Below are 10239 nucleotides of genomic sequence, written 5' to 3'. Positions count from 1 at the left end.
ATCTGTGAAACCCTCAGAATCATTTTGAAAATGACCCAAATAAAAATTTCTCCAAAAGGGTCCAAGAAAATGCTCATGTTGCTCTCTGAAAATATTGGACAGAGATAAAAATCAAACCAATATTTTTAAGAGCTCATAGGTATTTATTTTGGGCATTTGGAATTAATGCATAAATATTTGCATTGGAAATATATTAATTATATATATTAATATATGTCCAAATATTATGCCATATATAAAGGAGCTCTGGAATAATATATCTAGCCCCTGCAAAAATTGGCATAAGTTAAATAAATGATTTAATATATTATTTAAATCAAAACAAATGTCAGAAATTAGAAAACAGAAAAAAAAATAAAAGGGGGAGAAGCTTACCTGGGCTCCTCCACTGTGCGGCCCAGCCAGCTGGCTGGCCCAGCCAGCAGCCGGCCCAGCCCACCTCCCTCCTCTGTCGTCTTCGTCCCGACAGAGGGAGGGGAGTGTGGCCGGCGCGCGCGTGCGCCACCACGCCACGCCACCTCTCTCCCTGCCTGCCTGCCCTCCCCTCCTCGCCTCGATGCCCCTGGACGACGCCACGCCTCCCCCCTGCTCTCTCTCACTCCCCCTCGGCTCTTCCCTCCTCTCCCTCGCTCCCTCACTCACGGCCGAACACCACCGTCGCCGCCGTTCGCCATAGCAACCGTCTCCGGCCACCCCTCGCTCCCCCGACTAGCTCAGAAGCTTCGCCTCGACCCCCTCTTCCTCCCCACTGCTCCACGGGCCTCCGGAAGCCCTGCATCGCCGCCACGTCGCCGTTCCCCTCTTCGGGCTCCGACCATCATCGCCGTCGAATTCGCCGTCTCCAGCGCGTCTCCGAGCCCGCTTCGACGCCCACTGCAACCGCGGTGAGCCCCCGGGTCGTTTCCCCTTTCTCCCCTAGTCTCTTTCAACCTCTAGGCCTTAGCCCCACCTTGGCCGAGAGCTCCACGCCGCCGGCGAAGTCGCCATCATGGCCACGGTCACCGTAGCACCCAACCGAGCACACTATCGTGCTCCACACCTCACTAGGAGCACGCAGCACGCACTAACGCCTCCCCAAACCCCCTGCAACGCCGATTCCGACCGTACCCGAACTCCGGCGGCCGCAGCCGAGCTCGCCGCCGTCGACTCCGGCCACCCCAGGCCCAGCCACGGCCACCGTTCGACGCGCGGGAGCAAGGGCTCTCCAACGAGCCCAAGCACGGCCTCGCCCGTGCCCTGTAGCGCGATCCCGCGTCGCGCCGCCGTCACGTCGCCGGTGGGTTTGACCCACTTTGACCACGGCAGGACCCCCCTGAGTCCCTGACAGGTGGGCCCAGCCCTGTAGCTAATTAGGATTAGTGCTAACCACAAATGGTTAACCCCCTGACACTGACAGTGGGCCCCAGCGCCACTAACCCCTAATTAGGAATAAATTAAACCTGTTAAACCCCCCTGTCACTGACGTGTGGCCCCCACACGTCAGGTTTGACTCCAGCCAACCGCAGTTGACCACTGACGTCATGCTGACGTCATGCTGGCGCAGTAATTATAATTTCTGAATTTAATTTAAATCAGGAAATTCCAGAATATTATTTAAACTTCAAAAATTCATAACTTTTATTCTGTAACTCCAAATTGGACAAATTATATATGAAAAATGATCAGAAAAATCCAATCTATCCATCTGTACTATTTTCATGCATGATCAAACAAGTTAAATTGATGTTTCAAGCAGAACAAGGAAAAGCACTTTAAGAGGCCATGTTTGAGTTTGAAATTTGAATCTTTGATTCAAATTTGTTCAAACCCTTCTGGTTTTAGTTGCATTAGTCCAACACACTCATATTGCTATGTTTCATGCATGCATCATATTGTTGCACATTGTTTGGTGATGGTTGTGTATCGGTGTCCTTGCGACAGGTTCTGCCCCCGAGGAGTACCGTGATTACCCTAACGAAGAACCATATCAGTGCATCGAACCATCAGGCAAGCAACCAACCATTTGATCATATCGATACAATCCCATGTTCTCGCTCCTGCTCTCTTTTACTGCATTAAGACAACACGTTTCAAACTGCTGTGTGCTACGGTAGTTGAACCCATTTCCTCTGCATGACCTGTCATTGCCACAGTAACTAGATGAAACCCACTAGCATGTGTAGGAGTTGATTGAGCCATATGTATGTGTTGTTCCTACCTTGCTATGCCTGCTATGCTTAGAGTCGTGTCAGGTCTGGTTCATCTGGGTGATGGGCTAGAGTGAAATGATTATGTCGGTAATGAGAGTGGTGTGGTGAACACGATTTGGTAAAGGTATCGATGAGAGGCCATGTAGGAGTACATGGTGGGTTGTTTCATTGAAGCCGACCTTAAGCACTGAGATCTGTATGTGTGATTTAAGATACAGCTACTACCATGCATTGGGCCCTGAAATATGACCCCGCTCGACTTCTTATTCACCCTAGCTCTCTGTCCAGGAGTTGCAAGTAGTTTCTGGTGTTTGTAGCCTATTGGAGGCCGTGCACAGCGCTGACCGTAGGGGTGGGCTGTGATGCGGTAGGTACGTGGCACGGTGTACCGAATACCCGTTAGGTATCCCGGGAACCCTGTTCACATCGTTCGGGGCCGTATGGGAAACCTCGGCCGGACTCCCTGCGGATGGAACCTGAATAGGCGATAAACCTGGACTAGAGGCTTAAGTGTTTAGGTAGGTCGTGGTTTACACCCACGTCGGCTTTCGCTTGAAGTCTGCCGAGCACATGTCGTGTGCAGACGCTAAGTGGTGGAAACATGTATGAAGAAGTACACCCCTGCAGGGTTAACATGATCTATTCGAACAGCCGCGTCCGCGGTAAAGGACTACTTGGTTGCCTATACAGTTCATAGACAAGTAAATGGAAACTACTAAAAGCCTCAAGATAAGTGTGAGTGCCGAGGATGGCTCTTCCGTAGGAAGACGGAGGTGGATCCTCGGTAGTGTATTGAAGTGGTGAGTAGTGGACTCGTGTGCGCAAAACTATTTCAAGTTGGAGTATCGTAGGATAGCCTAGCCAAGAGTCAAAGCTGGCTTGCTGCAATAACTCCACCAACCCTTCTTGATACTATGCATGTATGTAGGATCTGATGTAAGTCTTGCTGAGTACCTTTGTACTCATGTTGCTATAATCTACATTTTTTTACAGAAGACGCTGCAACCCCTTCTGATGGGTTCTATGTAGACGTTGACATCAACGAGTAGGCTAAAGACCCAGGTGGTGACCCTGAGCTTGTGATGGACCACGTAGTATAGCTAGGCTTTCCAAGCCTCTTTTATTTTACTAGTTGTCTGTACCCAGACAAAGTACTTCCGCTGTTGGCTTGTATGATTGTATGACTTGTATGTTGGGTCGTGAGACCCGTACCTTTGTGTATGTTATGTATGGCTCCCCGAGCCTTAAATAAAGTACTTGTGTCATAGAGTCATGTTGTGATGCTTCGTTGTATTTGCACATATTGAGCATATTGTGTGTATGATTGAAATGCTTGGTATGTGTGGGATCTGACTATCTAGTTGTTTATCCTTGGTAGCCTCTCTTACCGGGAAATGTCTCCTAGTGTTACCGCTGAGCCATGGTAGCTTGCTACTGCTCTGGAACACTTAGGCTGGCCGGCATGTGTCCTTCTTCGTTCCTGTGTCTGTCCCTTCGGGGAAATGTCACGCTTTGAGTACCGGAGTCCTGTTAGCCCGCTACAGCCCGGTTTACCGGAGTCCTGCTAGCCCAGTGCTACAGCCCGGACCCACTTGCTGATGACCGACACGTTCGAAGCTGGGTCATGGATGCCTGTCCCTGTAAGTCTGTGCCACTTTGGGTTTACGACTAGTCATGTCAGCCCGGGCTCCTTATCATATGGATGCTAGCGACACTATCATATACGTGAGCCAAAAGGCGCAAACGGTCCCGGGAAAAGGTAAGACGACACCCGTGGGGATACCGTGCGTGAGGCCGCAAAGTGATATGAGGTGTTACCAGCTAGATCGATGTGACATCGAGTCGGGGTCCTGACACTCCCCCTCCCCTGTCTCTCCTCCTCTCTCCTCGTCACCATCATCGGGATGCAACAGCGCATCTGGCCGAAGGAGAGTGTGGCGGCTGTGTCTCCTAGCAATGGCAGTGGGGACGGGTTGATGAGGAGGCGACAACTCGAGAGGTAGGCAAGAGGAACACAACCCCCAGTTGAGGAGGAGCCGCTCGGCACAGGTGAGCCCGCTCTTCCTCCTTTCCTCATCTTCCGATCATGGCATGAGCTCCTCCCTCTAATTCACGTTTTTCTATTTACTTTTCCTTATAGATGTAGCTAGGGTTTGGGTGGGGGTTGGTTCCTACACCGATGACGGCATTTGCCAGCAGCAGCACATCCCTCGACTTCCGTAACCTCAGTTGCAGCTTGTCCCTGCACCCTTCTCTGGTCCTAGATAAAACTGTCATCTTGCTTCAGATTCAAGTGGTTCTTCCAAGTTGAATAATGAGTGGTGGGTATATGTTGTATGTTATCCCGTTTTGTCTTTACCCCATTAATGCATTTTTAGAAGATTGCATACATGGTATTGATGTGTCGGTAAAATCCTTTTAAATGAAAAGAAAGTGACTTTTTAATATAGTTGACCTGTCAATAGTTATGTTCATGAATGTAAGAGTTTTCTGAATTTTATCTTCTCATTTGTTGTTTTGACGGGAATCGCTAAACAACAATTAGAAGAAACTGTGTGTTGCAAATTCAGAACCAATTTCTCAAAAACGAATGAGTTCAAAAAGATTATACTGAACCAAAAGGACTAAGACATCATCAGTCAACCCTTGTTAAATTGTTAGATTGGTGTTGCCTTGTTTGTATATTCTTGATATATAGTGCAATGTTTGATAGTTTGATGTGTAATTGGGTTGATTTTGCTAAACTAAGCCTCTCTTAGTATATCTGGGATTATTACTAGAACATGTCGTTCCAAGTTGCAGCAATGATCTTTGTATTCATGAATAGTTCATATTTCTTCTAAATGGCAGTGCATGCCGCAGTAGCAAGGACAGACGACATCAATGCTGGTCAGCAACTAAATCGGCAAGCATTGATATTTTTATTAGGAAGGTAACACATCTTCCTATACTATATGTTTGTGTGATTCTGTTGCTTCTAAACCCAATCTATGTTGCTTCATCTCATGGATGAGGGGTCGGCTACAGGAGCGCTAGGACCCTAGGAGTGGAACACCACTTCCTCCAATATTGCCGAGGTGCTCCTCTCTCGTTGCTTTTACTTCCTCCATCGTTCACATTTAAACATGCTGATATATTTGTTTTCTAAAAATACATGTGAGTAGGCTTCCTGATTAGGAATCACGTAACTAATTAGCCTTGGTACCCCAGCCCAATATATTCAGCTAATCAGTTGTTAACATGGATACACTGAGCCAAATTATATGCGAGATCGGTTTGTGTATAATTCTTTTAAATTCAAGCTTTGCCTGTTGTACTTTGGTTGACCTGTTGTGCTTTGGTCAGCAGATAAAATGTGATGTTGTCCTGTTGATATTAAATATCCACACTACCCATGTAAACATGGGTACATTTGAGCTTGGACTAAGAACAACTATATGTGGTTAGAACTGGTATGTATACTCAGTTTCAAAATTGTGCATATGTCCCAATAACAGTTTGTGGAACTGGAGTTGATGGTATTGTATTTTATTTTCTGGACATATGGAACTATTAAGGAATAAATCTGAGGAGTCTTGGCAATGGCTTTGGCCTGACTAAGTTAAACAGTCAATATTTCCTGATCCATAGTGTAGAAGCCGCCTTTGTTTGGTTTGCATAGACATTGATCAATGCATTCTGAGAATATTTTGTGAGGTATCCTGATTTGCATATCACAGGCTGCTAGAGTTGTTCAAGCAGTTGTGTGCGTTCTACTTTCGATAAATTTGCTTGTACTTCGTTTAGTTTGAATAGGTACCATAACAAGGCTAGGTTCAGCAACTATTTGGTTGCTTTTTTTACATAACGGCTGAATAAAAATCATTCTCTTCTTTCCTTGGTGTTTACGGTTTAATTGCTATAGTTGCTGGAGCCATTGGCCTTTTATACATAATAGTGTATACATTTGTAATGTCAATCCTTGCTCATGGTACACCTTTCTTGGTTTTCTGGCGACAAGAATTAGCATATTAGCCATGTGTGTAGCCCTTGCACCGACCTCGGTATTGACAACAGATCCGACAAAAATTGCCAATTTGATCTTAACAATTATACTATGGGTTTGCCTTAGTTGACCATCAGCTGTGCATCATGCAATTAAAAAAACTCTTGCAACTGTAGTTTTACTGCTAATTAAAGGGATTCAGTTGACTGTGAGAGCAAAGCAGAGTAGCAAGAGGGGAACTCACTCAACACGGGGACCTGCGCGGGCGTGAGCTTCGGCGTGAACCTGCTGATGACGTTCCTGTAGCTGTAGACCAGCGTCACCTTGGCCTTCTCCTTGCTTGGAAAAGAACCCATCATAGACTTCACCCAGCCTTCTTGTAGCTGTAGACCATCATGTCATGTAATTACTTGCAAAAGAGCTATATTGTTTTTTGGTATTGTAAAGCGGAAACTGTAGAACTCTACAACTTCTCTGTTAGTCTCGCTTGATTCTTTACTTTCTCAAGTAGTGTGGATATAGTGTCATCAGGATATTAAGTATATGCACGACGATATTAAGTATATAGTCTCGCTTTGGGTTGACTTTCCATGGAACCGTTTGGCTGAGGTGTCACCGTCACCATTATTTGCTATGTTTTGGATTTACGAGCTCACTGACTGCTGCATTTTTCCTCCTGTAGGCCTCTGCTTTTTTCGTCGTCGTCCATCGGTCCAACCTGTTGTTGTTCGCTCCGTCGGCTTGTAGTTGCTTATGGAGCGTGCTGCGGATTCGTTGTGCCTCCTTCAAATATAAGTTCTCTTTGCTTCCACTGCCTTTGCATATGCATTTCTGATATTTTAATTTATAGAGTCCAGAGGAGAAGTGTGAAATAGATAAGAGTTTGTGCTAAGAAGTTCCTGACTAATTCATGCTGTATTGGCCATGGCTACATGTTTGTTAGTCATTTGGCTGGGTCAAGCTTATGTAGCGAATATTTCCTTAATGAATGATATGGTGATAGGAAATAGTAAGTGTAGTTTCGGCCTATATGGTGATAAACTCCGCCTATGTCTTCTAGGCATAGCCGGTCCCAAGCCCGGGTAAAGGAGGAGGGTTGTGATAGGCTTTGGCGAGCCAACGTAAAAACTAGCCAGTCCCATAGGTATGAAACCCATTTGAGCGAGAATAGTACTAGGATGGGTGACCTCCTAGGAAGTCCTCGTGAAAGGGTTTCATATCTAAGGGTTGTGATAGGCTTGGCGAGCCAACGTAAAAACTAGCCAGTCTTTTGGGTATGAAACCCATTTGGGCGAGAGTAGTACTAGGATGGGTGACCTCCTGGGAAGTCCTCGTGAAAGGGTTTCATATCTAGCCTACCCCAACTTGTTTGGGATAAAAGGCTTCGTAAGTAAGTAAGTAATGATATGGTGATAGGAAATAGTAAGTGTAGTTTCGGCCTATGTACCTGCACATTTCTCAAGGATCAATCGTAGTTGTTCTTGAACAAAGCATTAATGGAATTTCATTTTCAGTTTCACGTATTAAAGGAAAGGGTGGATGTAAAGAAATAGGATTGTGCTTCTGTGGCATGCAATGTAAAGAAATAGGTGATAATGTTGAATTGCTTCCTTTCATACTTGGATCTCACTAGATTATTTATGTTCCATTGGATTAAGCATGAGATTATCTGTTGATAATTAAGTTTTGTCCACAAACTATTCAATCTGAAAACCGGTTCAGGTTAGGCATATTCAGGGTTGACAGATTCAGGTTAGGCATATTCAAGCACATGATGAAAACAGATTAAGCAATCTGAATGTTAACAATGGCTAATCTTGCTTCACCATGTGGTGACTTGGGGAGGAATAGTATGGAATGAATGAAGCACCTGGATATCATTGTTGACAAGATGGCTGTTGTTGTACTTTGCGAGCAAATTGAATGCATTGTGGTTGGCAAAGTCCTCAAACTGGACCAGGACTTTCTCGCCATATAGTTTTGCTTGACTGCGGTCATGAACTCTTGAAGAAGCTTGTGGTATTCCTGGCAGCCATGAAACGAGCACAAGATTTTGCCTCTAATCATAGGGTAGAAGCCATACTTTTGTTCCTTGTTCCAGAAAAGAAATCTTGATCCTGCCACACATGTGAACTGAGCACAATTATTCTCTGATTTTCTTTAGCAACAACTCTTCCTAGACTTCTTTACAGCTGAAATATGTAGAATCAACAAATCAAAAGAGCAACTGCAGTGTGAACAAAAAGAAGGGACAAATGAACTGCAGCTCACCTGACATGTGCAAAAAGTAATTTAGTCAAGTCACAACGTATATCAGCCAGTCTCATAGTCTCTAATCTCAACATCTAGCACACATCAGTAACATGTAGCAACAGCAGCAGCACCCCAAAGCAGCAATATTTCTCTCTGAATGAATCTCTGTTACTTCCTCTCTTAAGCCTAGCCTGCACTTGAACAACAGTAGTAAAGCAGTCAGCGGCATGGCAATTTCTCCTACATCATGGTGGAGGCCAAGGGGACGCATCCAGACTGCCCGCGAACAGAGACTGAATCTGGCGAAGTTTGGACAAAGTGAAATTCTCACCTGTGCTCTGTCGTTGGGGTCGACTTCCGCAGCATCCACCGTCGTCTTCTCCATGCCGTCGTCGCCGGTGAGTCGCCGAAGATGTTGAGGAGGGCCTGGAGGAGGAGGAGGGGCTGGTGGATTAGTTGCTCGAGGACGAGAGTCCCCGCCCCATGCCGTCGCCATGCTCCAGATCGAGCGCTAACTTGTCGTCATCCTCCAGATCGAGCGGCGCCTCGTCGATTAGGGCCTCGGGGAAGAAGGGGGTTTTAAACGAGAGGGGGAGCTATGCAGCGTTGTAGAGGATGGAAAGGAGGCGCTGGGGATCTCAGCGGCGCGAGGGAGCTCAGCGGCCCGGCGCTGGGGAGCTCACCGGCGCCGCGCGACGCAGAGCAGCGCAGCATCAAGAAGCTGCGGGGAGGAGAGTGGAGCGGTGACAGGACGAGGACTGCGGGTTTGGTCGGACAAAAGTGAAGGTTTCTTTTTTAAAAAAAATGCCACGGAGACATTACTATATTAGGCAGTGACCAGAGATTACAAGTGAGTGGGAATGAATTCATAGGCGGTGGGAATGGATTCTGGACAGTTGTACCCAAACCAATTTTCTTTATCTTCTATATAAATAAAAAAATATATTCTTTCTTCTGCTAAAAAATCATTATTTTTATCGGGTGTGTCCCATTCACCTGTCTGGGTGCGATTTTTTTTATCATCAGGCTTGTGACAATCATGATCATTTGATGAATTTGAAAAGTTTTTCATATAACTATCTATAAAAATTGAAAAAAGAATTATTGAATATGTTTAAGTTCTATATTTATGTAGGTCATCTTATGGTCTGTGGGCATTACATTTTAAGGTGTACTTCAGATGAGGTATTTTGTCTGACGCTTCTCCACAAGTATTTTTTGTTGTGTACCATCACACTTACTCTATGATGTATCATTATTTTAAAACTAACTCTGGTTATTACTTTACAGGATTATATGACCAATTTAAGAACAAAAACTAGCTAACATTTTAGTGGATTCGAAATTGAATGTTGATAATATAAGACATTAAGACTTGAAGATGACGGAAACAACACTAATTCCCAAGGATTGTATGATTCCGCATAGACCCCTAAGAACGGAAACGACATATATCAACAAAGAGTTGGTTAAGTCTTAATCGACTAAGATTTAGCAACCCCGAGCACTTGTAGGAAGAACAAAAGGCAAATGTAAAGACCACAAACAAGCTGCTCGGAAAAAGAGAAGAGATTAAAAAGTACAAGGACATCAAATAGATGACTAGGGAAGCGGTCACACTACCAGACGTAGTGCGTGTTACATCAAACAAAATCCATGATTTTACTGGAGCTACCTTGGACCCTACTGCTTCAATGACTATATGTAACCTCAAATAGACTCTTCTGGAAATTATTTATGATGTTGTGGTTGCGCTTCAAAGCTTGACTAGCGTGGCATGTCTCTCATTGCAGGAGAAAGGCATATGATCCA

The 10239-nt window shown here is 45.2% G+C and overlaps 2 long non-coding RNA genes across 6 annotated transcripts in view; one reads left to right on the top strand and one right to left on the bottom strand.

The window, feature by feature from the left end:
* The window catches only part of LOC123188819 (uncharacterized), a 58813-nt gene extending 49582 nt beyond the window's left edge, over positions 1–9231 (bottom strand). For 2 of the 4 annotated variants that reach the window (XR_006495226.1, XR_006495228.1), the window contains exons 1-4: positions 8759–9222; positions 8446–8618; positions 8045–8291; positions 6419–6557 (exon numbers count right to left, since the gene is read on the bottom strand). This is a non-coding gene — a long non-coding RNA (uncharacterized lncRNA). Of the gene's footprint in view, positions 1–6418; positions 6558–8044; positions 8367–8445; positions 8624–8758 lie in introns of all 4 variants that reach the window. The other 2 variants (XR_006495227.1, XR_006495229.1) reach the window with 2 other exon arrangements.
* LOC123188820 (uncharacterized) lies at positions 4035–7191 on the top strand. 2 transcript variants are annotated; one of them, XR_006495230.1, is made up of 3 exons: positions 4035–4238; positions 4330–4510; positions 6857–7191. It is a non-coding gene; the product is annotated as an uncharacterized lncRNA (long non-coding RNA). The 2 variants fall into 2 exon arrangements; XR_006495231.1 differs by lacking the exon at positions 6857–7191 and adding an exon at positions 5040–5065.
* Positions 9232–10239: the final 1008 nt, after the last annotated feature.

The sequence above is a fragment of the Triticum aestivum genome, chromosome 2A, assembly GCF_018294505.1.
Source record: "Triticum aestivum cultivar Chinese Spring chromosome 2A, IWGSC CS RefSeq v2.1, whole genome shotgun sequence".
In the NCBI taxonomy this organism is placed as follows: domain Eukaryota; kingdom Viridiplantae; phylum Streptophyta; class Magnoliopsida; order Poales; family Poaceae; genus Triticum; species Triticum aestivum.
Note: the sequence above shows the minus strand (reverse complement) of the source record. Positions and strands in the feature narration are given on the sequence as shown.